Source organism: Carassius gibelio, chromosome A9 (assembly GCF_023724105.1).
Source record: "Carassius gibelio isolate Cgi1373 ecotype wild population from Czech Republic chromosome A9, carGib1.2-hapl.c, whole genome shotgun sequence".
Lineage (NCBI taxonomy): Eukaryota > Metazoa > Chordata > Actinopteri > Cypriniformes > Cyprinidae > Carassius > Carassius gibelio.
This window is the reverse complement of record NC_068379.1, coordinates 2,304,299-2,324,298: the sequence shown is the minus strand read 5'-3', so window position 1 is coordinate 2,324,298 and position 20,000 is coordinate 2,304,299. Positions and strand designations below refer to the sequence as shown.

The following is a 20,000-nucleotide window of genomic DNA, read 5'->3' as shown; positions in this document are numbered from 1 at the left end:
CTTAAGAGGCCAGTGCCTTATCCATTAGGCCACTGGGGCTTGAAAACAGATGCTAACTTGCCCTTTTATATCACAATCTTATTCAGGAGGCCTTTACAATGCACACAAAGAGTCTTCTAGATGACTGAATATTATTAGAGGTCAAATTGGCCTCAGCTTTTCACGACCAGCTTGTGGCTTTTGTTCCTTTTTAGGGACTCAAGAGTGTTTAGAAGTTAAAAGGTCATAGCAGAGGATGGTTTCGATCCATCGACCTCTGGGTTATGGGCCCAGCACGCTTCCGCTGCGCCACTCTGCTGTAGTGCACCTTGAACGGACTCGAAACCACAATCTCTTTCTTAGGAGGCCAGTGCCTCAGGGATGTATAGATGTTAACTTTTTGTGCGTATTGTAAAGGGCTCCTGAATAAGATTGAGATTTAAAATGCCTTAGCAGAGGATGGTTTCGATCCATCGACCTCTGGGTTATGGGCCCAGCACGCTTCCGCTGCGCCACTCTGCTGTAGTGCACCTTGACCGGACTCGAAACCACAATCTCTTTCTTAGGAGGCCAGTGCCTCAGGGATGTATAGATGTTAACTTTTTGTGCGTATTGTAAAGGGCTCCTGAATAAGATTGAGATTTAAAATGCCTTAGCAGAGGATGGTTTCGATCCATCGACCTCTGGGTTATGGGCCCAGCACGCTTCCGCTGCGCCACTCTGCTGTAATCAACCTTCACCGGACTTGAAACCACAATCTCTGGCTTAGGAGGCCAGTGCCTCAGGAGTGTCTAGAAGTTAACTCTTTGTGTGTATTGTAAAGGCATCCTGAGTTTCAAAAAGGCTTAGCAGAGGATCGTTTCGATCCTTCAACCTCCGGGTTGAGCACGCTTCCGCTGCTCCACTCTGCTGTATTCACCCCAGATGGGACTCGAACCCACAATCCCTGGCTTAGGAGGCCAGTGCCTTATCCATTAGGCCACTGGGGCTTGAAAACAGATGCTAACTTGCCCTTTTATATCTCAATCTTATTCAGGAGGCCTTTACAATGCACACAAAGAGTCTTCTAGATGACTGAATATTATGAGAGGTCAAATTGGCCTCAGCTTTTCACGACCAGCTTGTTGCTTTTGATGTTTTTTAGGGTCTCAGGAGTGTTTAGAAGTTAAAAGGGCATAGCAGAGGATGGTTTCGATCCATCGACCTCTGGGTTATGGGCCCAGCACGCTTCCGCTGCGCCACTCTGCTGTAGTGCACCTTGACCGGACTCGAAACCACAATCTCTGGCTTAGGAGGCCAGTGCCTCAGGGCTGTATAGATGTTAACTTTTTGTGCGTATTGTAAAGGCCTCCTGAATAAGATTGAGATTTAAAATGTCTTAGCAGAGGATGGTATCGATCCATCGATCTCTGGGTTATGGGCCCAGCACGCTTCTGCTGCGCCACTCTGCTGTAATCAACCTTGACCGGACTTGAAACCACAATCTCTGGCTTTGGAGGCCAGTGCCTCAGGAGTGTCTAGAAGTTAACTCTTTTTGTATATTGTAAAGGCCTCCTGAATAAGATTGAGATTTAAAATGCCTTAGCAGAGGATGGTTTCGATCCATCGACCTCTGGGTTATGGGCCCAGCACGCTTCCGCTGCGCCACTCTGCTGTAATCAACCTTGACCGGACTTGAAACCACAATCTCTGGCTTAGGAGGCCAGTGCCTCAGGAGTGTCTAGAAGTTAACTCTTTGTGTGTATTGTAAAGGCATCCTGAGTTTCAAAAAGGCTTAGCAGAGGATCGTTTCGATCCTTCAACCTCTGGGTTACACACGCTTCCGCTGCTCCACTCTGCTGTATTCACCCCAGATGGGACTCAATCCCACAATCCCTGGCTTAAGAGGCCAGTGCCTTATCCATTAGGCCACTGGGGCTTGAAAACAGATGCTAACTTGCCCTTTTATATCTCAATCTTATTCAGGAGGCCTTTACAATGCACACAAAGAGTCTTCTAGATGACTGAATATTATTAGAGGTCAAATTGGCCTCAGCTTTTCACGACCAGCTTGTGGCTTTTGTTCCTTTTTAGGGACTCAAGAGTGTTTAGAAGTTAAAAGGTCATAGCAGAGGATGGTTTCGATCCATCGACCTCTGGGTTATGGGCCCAGCACGCTTCCGCTGCGCCACTCTGCTGTAATCAACCTTGACCGGACTTGAAACCACAATCTCTGGCTTAGGAGGCCAGTGCCTCAGGGCTGTATAGATGTTAACTTTTTGTGCGTATTGTAAAGGCCTCCTGAATAAGATTGAGATGTAAAATGCCTTAGCAGAGGATGGTTTCGATCCATCGACCTCTGGGTTATGGGCCCAGCACGCTTCCGCTGCGCCACTCTGCTGTAATCAACCTTGACCGGACTTGAAACCACAATCTCTGGCTTAGGAGGCCAGTGCCTCAGGGGTGTATAGATGTTAACTTTTTGTGCGTATTGTAAAGGCCTCCTGAATAAGATTGAGATTTAAAATGCCTTAGCAGAGGATGGTTTCGATCCATCGACCTCTGGGTTATGGGCCCAGCACGCTTCCGCTGCGCCACTCTGCTGTAATCAACCTTCACCGGACTTGAAACCACAATCTCTGGCTTAGGAGGCCAGTGCCTCAGGAGTGTCTAGAAGTTAACTCTTTGTGTGTATTGTAAAGGCATCCTGAGTTTCAAAAAGGCTTAGCAGAGGATCGTTTCGATCCTTCAACCTCCGGGTTGAGCACGCTTCCGCTGCTCCACTCTGCTGTATTCACCCCAGATGGGACTCGAACCCACAATCCCTGGCTTAGGAGGCCAGTGCCTTATCCATTAGGCCACTGGGGCTTGAAAACAGATGCTAACTTGCCCTTTTATATCTCAATCTTATTCAGGAGGCCTTTACAATGCACACGAAGAGTCTTCTAGATGACTGAATATTATGAGAGGTCAAATTGGCCTCAGCTTTTCACGACCAGCTTGTTGCTTTTGACGTTTTTTAGGGTCTCAGGAGTGTTTAGAAGTTAAAAGGGCATAGCAGAGGATGGTTTCGATCCATCGACCTCTGGGTTATGGGCCCAGCACGCTTCCGCTGCGCCACTCTGCTGTAGTGCACCTTGACCGGACTTGAAACCACAATCTCTGGCTTAGGAGGCCAGTGCCTCAGGGCTGTATAGATGTTAACTTTTTGTGCGTATTGTAAAGGCCTCCTGAATAAGATTGAGATGTAAAATGCCTTAGCAGAGGATGGTTTCGATCCATCGACCTCTGGGTTATGGGCCCAGCACGCTTCCGCTGCGCCACTCTGCTGTAATCAACCTTGACCGGACTTGAAACCACAATCTCTGGCTTAGGAGGCCAGTGCCTCAGGGGTGTATAGATGTTAACTTTTTGTGCGTATTGTAAAGGCCTCCTGAATAAGATTGAGATTTAAAATGCCTTAGCAGAGGATGGTTTCGATCCATCGACCTCTGGGTTATGGGCCCAGCACGCTTCCGCTGCGCCACTCTGCTGTAATCAACCTTGACCGGACTTGAAACCACAATCTCTGGCTTAGGAGGCCAGTGCCTCAGGGCTGTATAGATGTTAACTTTTTGTGCGTATTGTAAAGGCCTCCTGAATAAGATTGAGATGTAAAATGCCTTAGCAGAGGATGGTTTCGATCCATCGACCTCTGGGTTATGGGCCCAGCACGCTTCCGCTGCGCCACTCTGCTGTAATCAACCTTGACCGGACTTGAAACCACAATCTCTGGCTTAGGAGGCCAGTGCCTCAGGGGTGTATAGATGTTAACTTTTTGTGCGTATTGTAAAGGCCTCCTGAATAAGATTGAGATTTAAAATGCCTTAGCAGAGGATGGTTTCGATCCATCGACCTCTGGGTTATGGGCCCAGCACGCTTCCGCTGCGCCACTCTGCTGTAATCAACCTTGACTGGACTTGAAACCACAATCTCTGGCTTAGGAGGCCAGTGCCTCAGGAGTGTCTAGAAGTTAACTCTTTGTGTGTATTGTAAAGGCATCCTGAGTTTCAAAAAGGCTTAGCAGAGGATCGTTTTGATCCTTCAACCTCTGGGTTACACACGCTTCCGCTGGTCCACTCTGCTGTATTCACCCCAGATGGGACTCAATCCCACAATCCCTGGCTTAAGAGGCCAGTGCCTTATCCATTAGGCCACTGGGGCTTGAAAACAGATGCTAACTTGCCCTTTTATATCTCAATCTTATTCAGGAGGCCTTTACAATGCACACAAAGAGTCTTCTAGATGACTGAATATTATTAGAGGTCAAATTGGCCTCAGCTTTTCACGACCAGCTTGTGGCTTTTGTTCCTTTTTAGGGACTCAAGAGTGTTTAGAAGTTAAAAGGTCATAGCAGAGGATGGTTTCGATCCATCGACCTCTGGGTTATGGGCCCAGCACGCTTCCGCTGCGCCACTCTGCTGTAGTGCACCTTGACCGGACTCGAAACCACAATCTCTTTCTTAGGAGGCCAGTGCCTCAGGGATGTATAGATGTTAACTTTTTGTGCGTATTGTAAAGGGCTCCTGAATAAGATTGAGATTTAAAATGCCTTAGCAGAGGATGGTTTCGATCCATCGACCTCTGGGTTATGGGCCCAGCACGCTTCCGCTGCGCCACTCTGCTGTAATCAACCTTGACCGGACTTGAAACCACAATCTCTGGCTTTGGAGGCCAGTGCCTCAGGAGTGTCTAGAAGTTAACTCTTTTTGTATATTGTAAAGGCCTCCTGAATAAGATTGAGATTTAAAATGCCTTAGCAGAGGATGGTTTCAATCCATCGACCTCTGGGTTATGGGCCCAGCACGCTTCCGCTGCGCCACTCTGCTGTATTCAGGAGGCCTTTACAATGCACACAAAGAGTCTTCTAGATGACTGAATATTATGAGAGGTCAAATTGGCCTCAGCTTTTCACGACCAGCTTGTTGCTTTTGACGTTTTTTAGGGTCTCAGGAGTGTTTAGAAGTTAAAAGGTCATAGCAGAGGATGGTTTCGATCCATCGACCTCTGGGTTATGGGCCCAGCACGCTTCCGCTGCGCCACTCTGCTGTAATCAACCTTGACCGGACTTGAAACCACAATCTCTGGCTTAGGAGGCCAGTGCCTCAGGAGTGTCTAGAAGTTAACTCTTTGTGTGTATTGTAAAGGCATCCTGAGTTTCAAAAAGGCTTAGCAGAGGATCGTTTCGATCCTTCAACCTCTGGGTTACACACGCTTCCGCTGCTCCACTCTGCTGTATTCACCCCAGATGGGACTCAATCCCACAATCCCTGGCTTAAGAGGCCAGTGCCTTATCCATTAGGCCACTGGGGCTTGAAAACAGATGCTAACTTGCCCTTTTATATCTCAATCTTATTCAGGAGGCCTTTACAATGCACACAAAGAGTCTTCTAGATGACTGAATATTATTAGAGGTCAAATTGGCCTCAGCTTTTCACGACCAGCTTGTGGCTTTTGTTCCTTTTTAGGGACTCAAGAGTGTTTAGAAGTTAAAAGGTCATAGCAGAGGATGGTTTCGATCCATCGACCTCTGGGTTATGGGCCCAGCACGCTTCCGCTGCGCCACTCTGCTGTAATCAACCTTGATCGGACTTGAAACCACAATCTCTGGCTTAGGAGGCCAGTGCCTCAGGGCTGTATAGATATTAACTTTTTGTGCGTATTGTAAAGGCCTCCTGAATAAGATTGAGATGTAAAATGCCTTAGCAGAGGATGGTTTCGATCCATCGACCTCTGGGTTATGGGCCCAGCACGCTTCCGCTGCGCCACTCTGCTGTAATCAACCTTGACCGGACTTGAAACCACAATCTCTGGCTTAGGAGGCCAGTGCCTCAGGGGTGTATAGATGTTAACTTTTTGTGCGTATTGTAAAGGCCTCCTGAATAAGATTGAGATTTAAAATGCCTTAGCAGAGGATGGTTTCGATCCATCGACCTCTGGGTTATGGGCCCAGCACGCTTCCGCTGCGCCACTCTGCTGTAATCATCATTGACCGGACTTGAAACCACAATCTCTGGCTTAGGAGGCCAGTGCCTCAGGAGTGTCTAGAAGTTAACTCTTTTTGTATATTGTAAAGGCCTCCTGAATAAGATTGAGATTTAAAATGCCTTAGCAGAGGATGGTTTCAATCCATCGACATCTGGGTTATTTTGACCAGCACGCTTCCGCTGCGCCACTCTGCTGTAATCAACCTTGACCGGACTTGAAACCACAATCTCTGGCTTAGGAGGCCAGTGCCTCAGGAGTGTCTAGAAGTTAACTCTTTGTGTGTATTGTAAAGGCATCCTGAGACTCAAAAAGGTTTAGCAGAGGATGGTTTCGATCCTTCGAGCTCTGGGCCCAGCACGCTTCCGCTGAGCCACTGTGCTGTATTCACCCCAGATGGGACTCGAACCCACAATCCCTGGCTTAGGAGGCCAGTGCCTTATCCATTAGGCCACTGGGGCTTGAAAACATAACTAACTTGCCCTTTTATATCTCAATCTTATTCAGGAGGCCTTTACAATGCACACAAAGAGTCTTCTAGATGACTGAAAATTATGAGAGGTCAAATTGGCCTCAGCTTTTCACGACCAGCTTGTTGCTTTTGACGTTTTTTAGGGTCTCAGGAGTGTTTAGAAGTTAAAAGGTCATAGCAGAGGATGGTTTCGATCCATCGACCTCTGGGTTATGGGCCCAGCACGCTTCCGCTGCGCCACTCTGCTGTAATCAACCTTGACCGGACTTGAAACCACAATCTCTGGCTTTGGAGGCCAGTGCCTCAGGAGTGTCTAGAAGTTAACTCTTTTTGTATATTGTAAAGGCCTCCTGAATAAGATTGAGATTTAAAATGCCTTAGCAGAGGATGGTTTCAATCCATCGACCTCTGGGTTATGGGCCCAGCACGCTTCCGCTGCGCCACTCTGCTGTATTCAGGAGGCCTTTACAATGCACACAAAGAGTCTTCTAGATGACTGAATATTATGAGAGGTCAAATTGGCCTCAGCTTTTCACGACCAGCTTGTTGCTTTTGACGTTTTTTAGGGTCTCAGGAGTGTTTAGAAGTTAAAAGGTCATAGCAGAGGATGGTTTCGATCCATCGACCTCTGGGTTATGGGCCCAGCACGCTTCCGCTGCGCCACTCTGCTGTAATCAACCTTGACCGGACTTGAAACCACAATCTCTGGCTTAGGAGGCCAGTGCCTCAGGAGTGTCTAGAAGTTAACTCTTTGTGTGTATTGTAAAGGCATCCTGAGTTTCAAAAAGGCTTAGTAGAGGATCGTTTCGATCCTTCAACCTCTGGGTTACACACGCTTCCGCTGGTCCACTCTGCTGTATTCACCCCAGATGGGACTCAATCCCACAATCCCTGGCTTAAGAGGCCAGTGCCTTATTCATTAGGCCACTGGGGCTTGAAAACAGATGCTAACTTGCCCTTTTATATCTCAATCTTATTCAGGAGGCCTTTACAATGCACACAAAGAGTCTTCTAGATGACTGAATATTATTAGAGGTCAAATTGGCCTCAGCTTTTCACGACCAGCTTGTGGCTTTTGTTCCTTTTTAGGGACTCAAGAGTGTTTAGAAGTTAAAAGGTCATAGCAGAGGATGGTTTCGATCCATCGACCTCTGGGTTATGGGCCCAGCACGCTTCCGCTGCGCCACTCTGCTGTAGTGCACCTTGACCGGACTCGAAACCACAATCTCTTTCTTAGGAGGCCAGTGCCTCAGGGATGTATAGATGTTAACTTTTTGTGCGTATTGTAAAGGGCTCCTGAATAAGATTGAGATTTAAAATGCCTTAGCAGAGGATGGTTTCGATCCATCGACCTCTGGGTTATGGGCCCAGCACGCTTCCGCTGCGCCACTCTGCTGTAATCAACCTTGACCGGACTTGAAACCACAATCTCTGGCTTTGGAGGCCAGTGCCTCAGGAGTGTCTAGAAGTTAACTCTTTTTGTATATTGTGTAGCAGAAATGAGTCGAATCAGACAAATCAAAGAGTCTATCAGAGCTGTGTGCATTGAAACGAGAGCCGAATTCCTCAGGAAGTCATAAATCAGTTCTAGTGCCACAAGAACCAAGCAAGATAACCAACCAACCAACTTGTTCACACAACAGCTTTCAACATTAACACCAATATAACAATTATTGACAATTTTAATTCGAAGAAGAGATTGTCAAATTTATTGTTCGTGATTGGAATGCAACGCTGGACATCACATGTAAACCCAGGAGATCAAGTTAAATACTTGCATTGACTCCCCACCCCCCCCCGCCAGTGAAACCAGACTGATATTCCTAAGGGGGAAGGGCTTTAAACCTTTGTCTTCACAGAAAAGTCCCTTTGCCAGAGAATGGCAAAGAAACTGCTTTTTATACATTATATATGGACCAGAATGAACTCAAAAAAGACTTATGAATGAATCATTCCATTGCTTAACTCCATATTCATTTACGTGTAACCCACACATTTGACTATCATGTATAATCACTTATTGTGTATGTCTTTTGATAACTATAGGATACCTAGTCATGTCTAGTATTCAAATAATCGCATTTTCTTGCTTGATATTGTCCTGACAATCATTTATTTGTAAAATATATCATAATCATGTTATAGGAATCATGTCCAAAATTAGACCCTGTGAGGCAAGAACCACATGCTTGGTAAGATAAACAAATGATTTATGATACCCACCCCAAGAACATATCTGATTGGTCAAGGCAACATTTGAGGGGTGGCCAACAAGGAAGTTTTAAATACTTTGGATCCCATGAAATTTTGCTTTTAGTCGGCTTTTAGTTCTAGTCTGCCTGCTGCTATTAGCCATGTCGGCTTTTAGTCTGCTTTTAGTTCTAGTCTAGCTGCTGCTATTAGCCATGTCGGCTTTTAGTTCTAGCATTGCTCGTGCTATCAGTCATGCCTGCTCTTAGCTTTTAGCTTGTAGCTTTGCTACCTAGCTTTAGCTTGTAGCATCTAGCCATGCGGTAGTCATCATTGTTCTTTGAGCGCGGTTCCAGCGTGCCTGCCTGCTGCTACTATGAGAAGGAACACAACCTAGTCTCGTCAAACTTTATTTCTTTTCTTTTCCGTTTGAGAGTTTCGTGTTCTGAGTTAAGTTTTGTAACGTCCATTCAACTTCAACCAGCGAACACGACTCTGCACTTTCAGCCAACGCCCAACAACCACGGGCTTCCCAAGACGTCACTTCAGAGACTGAACTTCCAGCCAATCAGCGACCTCGGGATAGCCCTTTCACCGAGGCTCCTTCTTCACAGGAGATGCAAGTAACTTTACCTCCAGACTGTGACCTTTACTGGTGTATCTAATATAATTTTAACCTCATTGAGGAACTCAATGCGAGCGCTAATTACGTGATTGATGGTTGTTCATGTTTATGCAATTTAACGTATTGCTGTTAACTTGGGATTCCATATTTCCATTCTCTTAAACTCATCTTTCCCTAACTTTCGACCTTCCTGCAACTTGTGTGAATGTGTGTGTGTGCGTGCGTTTATGTGTTAGATTAGTTTATATGTCTTAGATTTATCTAATAAAGCCTTATTCATATTGAAAAGAGAAGTATCTTGTGTTTTGTGCTTACAAGTTAATGTCTTAAACTGCCGATCTTGTTACTGTGCTAATTGATAGTGTTTTCACTATAGTTTGGATATTAGTATCCAGCGCAGATTTGATGTTAAACGGCTCGTTCACTGAACCGCAGGCGCGTCTCCGTGAACAGCCGTGAAACAGTGATTCTGTTCAAATTCCCTTTAAAATCTTAAATGATTCCCTTTGAGCTAAATTGACCTGTTTCCCTTTACATTTATAATGGTGGAGAATGCTTGCGGGCAGTTTAATCTAAATTGTGAGCATAAACCAAGTTATTTAATCTTTGATTTTGCTAAAGGAATGAAAGGTGAGAAGCTTGCGAGACTGGAGTGTGTGTTTGTGTGACGCGTGACGTAAGCAGCGCGCGCCCTCCCGCTTGAATGAAAGGAGCTAGAGGAGACTTTAACTCGAGTCCGTCTCCCCGTTGTTAACAGCAGTAAGTGAACTTAAAAGTAAACATCTGAGAACGTACAATAAGGTAGAAATTGAGCGTGTTCCTCATTTGTGTAATGCCTTGTTTTATAGCTGATTTGATTTCACTGCGTGTTCCAGTGTCTCAAACGCTATCTCAGTCACTGTTTGCTGAACGGAGCTAAACTGTTAGTGTTTCAAAAGGGATATAAATCGGTGAATAAAGAATAGTTTTGAGCGGGTTCCTCAATCTATTTATCAAAGTCCCCGTATTCATATTTCATATAGTTTGATTGCCAGTGCGTGTTCCACTGCCGAATCAAATTTGATATTGGCCTCCCCTAAGTTAACGTTAAACATTAGAGAACAATGTTTGCCCATTTGTATCCGTTCACAAAGTGAATGCAATCTCGCGTAACACGGCGTGTGTCCGAGAGTAATTTGAATGGGAGTGTTTTAAAAGCTTGATCAAGTAAATTTTAACTGTGTACCAACAGCGAAGGAAAACTTTTATGTTTGTGTCCAGAAAAACTGGCACGGAGAATCAAATTGCTGAGATTGATATAATAACTACAGCAGGAAGCTGCTATTTGAATTAAGATAAATTTAACTCTATACAAACTGAGAGTTTAAGTGCCACATCGCAAAACCAACTGAAAGGCGGTGTTGTTATTTGTACAGTGTTGAAATGAGCCGACATTTCATGTAACATGCTTAACTGTATTTGCAACAATGCAACGATTCATGTGCTAATCCACTAGAATGTGTTTTGGTTGCCATAGTGACGACCGTGACCCGGAAGCCTTTAACGTATTTCCGGAGCAACTCTGAACTGTGCACGCGCAGCGCACAAACTCCACGGTGTCGCTAAGCTAACGAAACCATTGCATTTACATTGAAGTCTATACTAAAGCCACTAGCCTCAAAGGTTAGCCGTTAGCATTACCATCCAGTGGTAGAATAATGTGTGTTTGGGCAACGCTGACGTGATTTAACCATTTTAAACATCTTAACTAACACTTGTTAGTCCATTTCTTTTTATCGCTCTCTTTTCTCACTAGACCACTTATTTTCATTTTACTAGAAAGGGAAATACTGACTCACAATTATTAATTGTCAAATTGAAATTTAATTGAAACATTAAATTTATTTTGAATCATTTAAAATTTCCCTCTCAGATCATTTCATATGATCTTTTATTTTTAGTATTCTCTTTTGGGTCTAATTATTTTAGGAATGAATAAGCCTTGAACTTTGGAAGTTAAGTAAACTTATTCTTCCTAATTTATTTATTACCCATCTGAATATACGCTATTCAGACCTTTACTTATTTGAATGCGTTTTACCCCTCTTCCTGTTTTGGTTATACACTTAACCACTATTGTTTTACGTATTGATTCCCTCTCTTTAATTTAATTTTTGCATAGTTTGCCCATTTATTAATTTTTAAATTTTCCTATTTCTTACCATTTCTTTTGTGTATCCTAGCCTGGGAACGACAAACCTGAGTCCTAAAAGGAGACATTGTTATCCCTCACTACGAGTTCAAATAAATTAGAAAGACAACTCTCTTTCACTTAAAGTTTATTTTGTTTGATAAGTTGTGCAGCAACTAACACAACGCTCTCCTTGTAGTTCAGATAACCGCTACTGAGACTTACCATCTCCGTCCTCTCTCTCCTTTACTTTGCTCTTCTCTTTTTACATTTGTAGGACATGTAAGAACCATCAATCAATTCTAAGTGAAGTAAATACACAATCGTGCCAAAGACGACGAATCATTCTTATGAATTTGATTGTAATCATCCTCTCATTTGTTCTTCCTAACCTCCCTACATTTGGAAACGCAATCCAAGTTTTAGCATCTCATCCAACGTTGAGATCAATTTAATAGAGATACGTGTTGAGCAACTGTCGCCTTCGCTGACTCCCTGGTGAGCGGTCCAACTGAAAGGTGTACGGTGTCAATCCTGTCAGACTAAGAAAAGAGATATCAGAATTATTATTGTATTCTTTTGTCCAAAGCAAGAAATATAATAATATTGTTTATGTTTTTGATAACATTTAATTGGAAAAAATTATTTTCCTCATTTGAAAAACAGAAATTTTGCTTGTCATTTGAATTTGTTTTTCACCTCTGTCTTTTTTTTTTTCCTCTTCCTCATTAGAGTGACAAAGTCTTCGCATCTCTAGTCTACTTAGACACCCTGAGACCAACACAGTCATCACCACATTTCACTAGTGGTTCACAATCACTGATACAACACTTAGTTGTCCCACCACACATAGGCTTTTACTCCACACAGATCTGTGTCAGTCTCTCTTCTCCCCAGCGTGCCAACATGCCGCAGACTGCAGACCCCATTTCCCATGGGGAAGATGTGAACATTTGGCTGAGAGGCATAACAGACAGCCTCACTCCAAAGACATTTGAACTGTTATTATTTTTAATAATAATCCTAATCCTGAGAAGATTCCTGACACAAGATTCAAGCCAGAACAACAACCACGAGGAGCTAGTCAAGATCACAAGCTCACTAAGCTATGCCTTCACCACCCAGCTGAAACTGAGCGACAAGCACATCACCCACCTTCAAGAGGAGCTGACACGTGCTCAACATCGCATAGACAAGCTGGAAGTGAAAGTTCAAGATCAACTCAAAGCACCCAGCGAGAGGGAGCAGGTTACAACAGAACAAGTTATGAAGCTCCAAGCAGCCCTGGCAGCAGCTCAGCTCGACCAGCAACATGCAACGGCTGCTCAGAAAGACCTGGTAAACAGACTCCAGTATGCCGAACAGCTACTAGAGAAAGCCAAGATAGACATCAGAAACAAGAATTCTGAAATCAGTGCTTTGAAAGACCACCTTGAAAGGTACAGAACTGAAATGGACAGTCTGACCCAACAACTAGATGATACCAACGATGAGCTCTACATGGTCAGAAAAGAACTCCAAAATGCTTACAAGCACAAACTAGAGCCAAGAAAAGAGAAACATCTCTTAACCTCATCACTGCTGAGCAGAGCAGAGTCCCACGTCCAAGAACTGGCATGTGACGAAAGGAGCGAAGGGCCACAACCCAAAACCTCACCTGCCTTCGCCACACAACCCTTTCCTGCCAACGAAAGAAAACCTCCCGTCCAAGACCTTGAAGCTGCACACGGGATGACAATCAAAGACCTCAACAAGCTGTCTGAAAACATCAGCAGGTTCAACCCGGACTCCACAGAGAGCCCCGACATCCAAGCTTACCTGCGAGATATCGAATTTCACCTGGAAGTGAGACCTCATGTGACTGACAGAGACTGGTTATACCTCCTTAGAGCCACGTCCAGTTCCGAGGTACGAAACTTTCTAGATCGACAGCCCAGTCAAACCAAGTCAAACTACCAGCGACTTTGTGAGGTCCTGATTAAAGAGTTTACAGACCCAGAGTCTGAACATGGACTGTTAACTGCCTTGGAAACCAAACAAGGTCGTCAAGAGACTCCACAAGCTTATTACAACCGAATCCGACAAGCCTACTTTGGTGCACACAACAGCCCTGACCTTGAAGAGGATGTGAACTTCAAAAGCCTCTTCCTAAGAAATCTGCACCCCGGAGTCAGTCACCATCTAGGTGTCATGGCCTGTCCGAACTCCATGACCATCCAACAGTTGCGTGACCTAACACAGAAGGCCTATAACAAGCAGAAGTTGGCCTCAAAGAAAGGTAACAAAACATCCACACTCTTGAACTCTGTCAACAAAGACTCAAGCCTTGCACTGGACGACACCCAGTGGCATCACAACACCAGAGTCTTCCATCAAGAGCACAGAGAACGTGACGCCCATATCCACGACCGCTTTCAGCCCAACTGCTGGAAAAATCCATGGGACCAGCCACGCTTCTCAAGAAACCAAAAGGATAACATCTGGAAACCTAACCAGATATCCAAAGGTAATCACCTGACTCATCCAAGAGCAACTCGTGTGGGTAAGCGACAACAAAACCCACCTCAGCACCACTCAGACATGCACAGTGCTGAGTATGCACAAGAACATAACCGCTTACCATTAGAAGACACGGAACAAGTCATGGAACAACTAAGAGAGTTCCTTCAAGACAATTTATATGCAGGTGACCACAAAGTTGAGTCATGCTCGCTGTGACCAACGACAGAACGGAAGGCCGGTGATCACCTGGTGCACCGCATCAGAGATGACAAGCACCTGTTCAACAACAACCCAGAATGAACAAGTCTTTAACGGCCAACTGTTGATGAAAAATCTGAGGTACTAAAGGACATCACCTCAGTCACTAACAAACTGTCAAATGAACTCCAACTCCAAGTTCCAAATTCCCTGTCTGTGCAACAGCAACCACCAGAGCACAGAAGGTCAGAAAGTCTGCTACAGCCAGAAGGCATCACAAGAAGAATGCAACATAGGAGACAAGTTTTGCAACTCAGCTTCACACAGCCATGCCAAACTGCCTCCGACTGTCTGCTAAAGAACTTCCTGCCTTGCTGGACTGACCCTCATTAGACCATGGACACGCCCTCATCCAAGCCAAGGATGCTGAGAGCCAGTCTTCAGTGACATGCTAGAAAAAGGGGGAGACAACACAGACTTGAACAGATCTGACCACACATGCACCACACCAGTAACACACAATATTACCTACACTCAGAGGTAAACACATCTACTGATAACACAGTCAACAAACATATTCTTCCCACAGGTAGAATATCCAACTTTTAGTGTAACAAAGTTACACATACCCACCATGAAGAAAAGTGCAGCCATCCTCACAATAGGTAGAACACCTGACACTAAGTTAAGGTTCATGACACACTAGCTGCACCTGACATCCTAGCTCAATAGTCGTTGTAACCCATGCTAGGAAAACCCACAGCAGCCTTGTTTTGTTTTGTTCTTCTTCTACCTATCCTTCTCCTTCCCCTCTTTCCTGAGTAGGTGAAATGCCTAGACACCCTGTGAGGGTCGAAGGTCTGATATTAGGATTGACTCGCAACACCTAATATCCGCCAGCCACTCTAAACTGAATGGAAGCCAGAGAGCTCCATGCATGATAGGTCAATTCATTGAATTGAAAATGAAATTACTAGAAAACTAACGGTAAATGTGTAAAGTAAGACAACCTAGAAGAACCAAACAAAGTTAACCACAAATTTGATTGATGAATCAAAATAAAAACAATTTCCAAGACGATCTAAACTATCCTCAATGTGCTAAACTACATTGACTAATTGAACTTAACCACGTGTACCTAAATAACCTGATGCCTGCACCAGTACAGTAACTGTCATGGAGGTGTTGTCTTGCTGTTTGCTGTGTTTGTCTGCTTCTTCTGCCTTTGTTTCTCCAGCGATCGACGATGTCTTCACCTAAACACCTCGCCGATCGAAAGGGGGATATATGTAGCAGAAATGAGTCGAATCAGACAAATCAAAGAGTCTATCAGAGCTGTGTGCATTGAAACGAGAGCCGAATTCCTCAGGAAGTCATAAATCAGTTCTAGTGCCACAAGAACCAAGCAAGATAACCAACCAACCAACTTGTTCACACAACAGCTTTCAACATTAACACCAATATAACAATTATTGACAATTTTAATTCGAAGAAGAGATTGTCAAATTTATTGTTCGTGATTGGAATGCAACGCTGGACATCACATGTAAACCCAGGAGATCAAGTTAAATACTTGCATTGACTCCCCCCCCCCCCCCAGCCAGTGAAACCAGACTGAAATTCCTAAGGGGGAAGGGCTTTAAACCTTTGTCTTCACAGAAAAGTCCCTTTGCCAGAGAATGGCAAAGAAACTGCTTTTTATACATTATATATGGACCAGAATGAACTCAAAAAAGACTTATGAATGAATCATTCCATTGCTTAACTCCATATTCATTTACGTGTAACCCACACATTTGACTATCATGTATAATCACTTATTGTGTATGTCTTTTGATAACTATAGGATACCTAGTCATGTCTAGTATTCAAATAATCGCATTTTCTTGCTTGATATTGTCCTGACAATCATTTATTTGTAAAATATATCATAATCATGTTATAGGAATCATGTCCAAAATTAGACCCTGTGAGGCAAGAACCACATGCTTGGTAAGATAAACAAATGATTTATGATACCCACCCCAAGAACATATCTGATTGGTCAAGGCAACATTTGAGGGGTGGCCAACAAGGAAGTTTTAAATACTTTGGATCCCATGAAATTTTGCTTTTAGTCGGCTTTTAGTTCTAGTCTGCCTGCTGCTATTAGCCATGTCGGCTTTTAGTCTGCTTTTAGTTCTAGTCTAGCTGCTGCTATTAGCCATGTCGGCTTTTAGTTCTAGCATTGCTCGTGCTATCAGTCATGCCTGCTCTTAGCTTTTAGCTTGTAGCTTTGCTACCTAGCTTTAGCTTGTAGCATCTAGCCATGCGGTAGTCATCATTGTTCTTTGAGCGCGGTTCCAGCGTGCCTGCCTGCTGCTACTATGAGAAGGAACACAACCTAGTCTCGTCAAACTTTATTTCTTTTCTTTTCCGTTTGAGAGTTTCGTGTTCTGAGTTAAGTTTTGTAACGTCCATTCAACTTCAACCAGCGAACACGACTCTGCACTTTCAGCCAACGCCCAACAACCACGGGCTTCCCAAGACGTCACTTCAGAGACTGAACTTCCAGCCAATCAGCGACCTCGGGATAGCCCTTTCACCGAGGCTCCTTCTTCACAGGAGATGCAAGTAACTTTACCTCCAGACTGTGACCTTTACTGGTGTATCTAATATAATTTTAACCTCATTGAGGAACTCAATGCGAGCGCTAATTACGTGATTGATGGTTGTTCATGTTTATGCAATTTAACGTATTGCTGTTAACTTGGGATTCCATATTTCCATTCTCTTAAACTCATCTTTCCCTAACTTTCGACCTTCCTGCAACTTGTGTGAATGTGTGTGTGTGCGTGCGTTTATGTGTTAGATTAGTTTATATGTCTTAGATTTATCTAATAAAGCCTTATTCATATTGAAAAGAGAAGTATCTTGTGTTTTGTGCTTACAAGTTAATGTCTTAAACTGCCGATCTTGTTACTGTGCTAATTGATAGTGTTTTCACTATAGTTTGGATATTAGTATCCAGCGCAGATTTGATGTTAAACGGCTCGTTCACTGAACCGCAGGCGCGTCTCCGTGAACAGCCGTGAAACAGTGATTCTGTTCAAATTCCCTTTAAAATCTTAAATGATTCCCTTTGAGCTAAATTGACCTGTTTCCCTTACAATTGTAAAGGCCTCCTGAATAAGATTGAGATTTAAAATGCCTTAGCAGAGGATGGTTTCGATCCATCGACCTCTGGGTTATGGGCCCAGCACGCTTCCGCTGCGCCACTCTGCTGTAATCAACCTTAACCGGACTTGAAACCACAGTCTCTGGCTTAGGAGGCCAGTGCCTCAGGAGTGTCTAGAAGTTAACTCTTTGTGTGTATTGTAAAGGCATCCTGAGTTTCAAAAAGGCTTAGCAGAGGATCGTTTCGATCCTTCAACCTCTGGGTTGAGCACGCTTCCGCTGCTCCACTCTGCTGTATTCACCCCAGATGGGACTCGAACCCACAATCCCTGGCTTAGGAGGCCAGTGCCTTATCCATTAGGCCACTGGGGCTTGAAAACAGATGCTAACTTGCCCTTTTATATCTCAATCTTATTCAGGAGGCCTTTACAATGCACACAAAGAGTCTTCTAGATGACTGAATATTATGAGAGGTCAAATTGGCCTCAGCTTTTCACGACCAGCTTGTGGCTTTTGTTCCTTTTTAGGGACTCAAGAGTGTTTAGAAGTTAAAAGGTCATAGCAGAGGATGGTTTCGATCCATCGACCTCTGGGTTATGGGCCCAGCACGCTTCCGCTGCGCCACTCTGCTGTAATCAACCTTGACCGGACTTGAAACCACAATCTCTGGCTTAGGAGGCCAGTGCCTCAGGGCTGTATAGATGTTAACTTTTTGTGCGTATTGTAAAGGCCTCCTGAATAAGATTGAGATGTAAAATGCCTTAGCAGAGGATGGTTTCGATCCATCGACCTCTGGGTTATGGGCCCAGCACGCTTCCGCTGCGCCACTCTGCTGTAATCAACCTTGACCGGACTTGAAACCACAATCTCTGGCTTAGGAGGCCAGTGCCTCAGGGGTGTATAGATGTTAACTTTTTGTGCGTATTGTAAAGGCCTCCTGAATAAGATTGAGATTTAAAATGCCTTAGCAGAGGATGGTTTCGATCCATCGACCTCTGGGTTATGGGCCCAGCACGCTTCCGCTGCGCCACTCTGCTGTAATCATCATTGACCGGACTTGAAACCACAATCTCTGGCTTAGGAGGCCAGTGCCTCAGGAGTGTCTAGAAGTTAACTCTTTTTGTATATTGTAAAGGCCTCCTGAATAAGATTGAGATTTAAAATGCCTTAGCAGAGGATGGTTTCGATCCATCGACATCTGGGTTATTTTGACCAGCACGCTTCCGCTGCGCCACTCTGCTGTAATCAACCTTGACCGGACTTGAAACCACAATCTCTGGCTTAGGAGGCCAGTGCCTCAGGAGTGTCTAGAAGTTAACTCTTTGTGTGTATTGTAAAGGCATCCTGAGACTCAAAAAGGCTTAGCAGAGGATGGTTTCGATCCTTCGAGCTCTGGGCCCAGCACGCTTCCGCTGAGCCACTGTGCTGTATTCACCCCAGATGGGACTCGAACCCACAATCCCTGGCTTAGGAGGCCAGTGCCTTATCCATTAGGCCACTGGGGCTTGAAAACATAACTAACTTGCCCTTTTATATCTCAATCTTATTCAGGAGGCCTTTACAATGCACACAAAGAGTCTTCTAGATGACTGAAAATTATGAGAGGTCAAATTGGCCTCAGCTTTTCACGACCAGCTTGTTGCTTTTGACGTTTTTTAGGGTCTCAGGAGTGTTTAGAAGTTAAAAGGTCATAGCAGAGGATGGTTTCGATCCATCGACCTCTGGGTTATGGGCCCAGCACGCTTCCGCTGCGCCACTCTGCTGTAATCAACCTTGACCGGACTTGAAACCACAATCTCTGGCTTTGGAGGCCAGTGCCTCAGGAGTGTCTAGAAGTTAACTCTTTTTGTATATTGTAAAGGCCTCCTGAATAAGATTGAGATTTAAAATGCCTTAGCAGAGGATGGTTTCGATCCATCGACCTCTAGGTTATGGGCCCAGCACGCTTCCGCTGCGCCACCCTGCTGTATTCAGGAGGCCTTTACAATGCACACAAAGAGTCTTTTAGATGACTGAATATTATGAGAGGTCAAATTGGCCTCAGCTTTTCACGACCAGCTTGTTGCTTTTGACGTTTTTTAGGGTCTCAGGAGTGTTTAGAAGTTAAAAGGTCATAGCAGAGGATGGTTTCGATCCATCGACCTCTGGGTTACGGGCCCAGCACGCTTCCGCTGCGCCACTCTGCTGTAATCAACCTTGACCGGACTTGAAACCACAATCTCTGGCTTAGGAGGCCAGTGCCTCAGGAGTGTCTAGAAGTTAACTCTTTGTGTGTATTGTAAAGGCATCCTGAGTTTCAAAAAGGCTTAGTAGAGGATCGTTTCGATCCTTCAACCTCTGGGTTACACACGCTTCCGCTGGTCCACTCTGCTGTATTCACCCCAGATGGGACTCAATCCCACAATCCCTGGCTTAAGAGGCCAGTGCCTTATCCATTAGGCCACTGGGGCTTGAAAACAGATGCTAACTTGCCCTTTTATATCTCAATCTTATTCAGGAGGCCTTTACAATGCACACAAAGAGTCTTCTAGATGACTGAATATTATTAGAGGTCAAATTGGCCTCAGCTTTTCACGACCAGCTTGTGGCTTTTGTTCCTTTTTAGGGACTCAAGAGTGTTTAGAAGTTAAAAGGTCATAGCAGAGGATGGTTTCGATCCATCGACCTCTGGGTTATGGGCCCAGCACGCTTCCGCTGCGCCACTC

General features: G+C 44.6%; 7 non-coding genes across 7 annotated transcripts in view; all 7 read right to left on the bottom strand.

Annotated features, from left to right (window-relative positions):
* The window catches only part of trnak-cuu (transfer RNA lysine (anticodon CUU)), a 73-nt gene extending 34 nt beyond the window's left edge, over positions 1–39 (bottom strand). The window contains exon 1 of the tRNA in view: positions 1–39. This exon is cut by the window's left edge and continues 34 nt beyond it. This is a non-coding gene — a tRNA (tRNA-Lys).
* An 856-nt stretch (positions 40–895) lies between these two features.
* trnar-ccu (transfer RNA arginine (anticodon CCU)) lies at positions 896–968 on the bottom strand. Its single transcript has one exon. It is a non-coding gene; the product is annotated as a tRNA-Arg (tRNA).
* A 1,785-nt stretch (positions 969–2,753) lies between these two features.
* trnar-ccu (transfer RNA arginine (anticodon CCU)) lies at positions 2,754–2,826 on the bottom strand. The gene has a single exon. It is a non-coding gene; the product is annotated as a tRNA-Arg (tRNA).
* Positions 2,827–6,370: 3,544 nt separating this feature from the next.
* trnar-ccu (transfer RNA arginine (anticodon CCU)) lies at positions 6,371–6,443 on the bottom strand. The gene has a single exon. It is a non-coding gene; the product is annotated as a tRNA-Arg (tRNA).
* Positions 6,444–17,594: 11,151 nt separating this feature from the next.
* On the bottom strand, positions 17,595–17,667 carry trnar-ccu (transfer RNA arginine (anticodon CCU)). Its single transcript has one exon. It is a non-coding gene; the product is annotated as a tRNA-Arg (tRNA).
* A 1,060-nt stretch (positions 17,668–18,727) lies between these two features.
* Positions 18,728–18,800, bottom strand: trnar-ccu (transfer RNA arginine (anticodon CCU)). Its single transcript has one exon. It is a non-coding gene; the product is annotated as a tRNA-Arg (tRNA).
* Positions 18,801–19,409: 609 nt separating this feature from the next.
* trnat-cgu (transfer RNA threonine (anticodon CGU)) lies at positions 19,410–19,481 on the bottom strand. Its single transcript has one exon. It is a non-coding gene; the product is annotated as a tRNA-Thr (tRNA).
* Between the last annotated feature and the right edge of the window lie 519 nt (positions 19,482–20,000).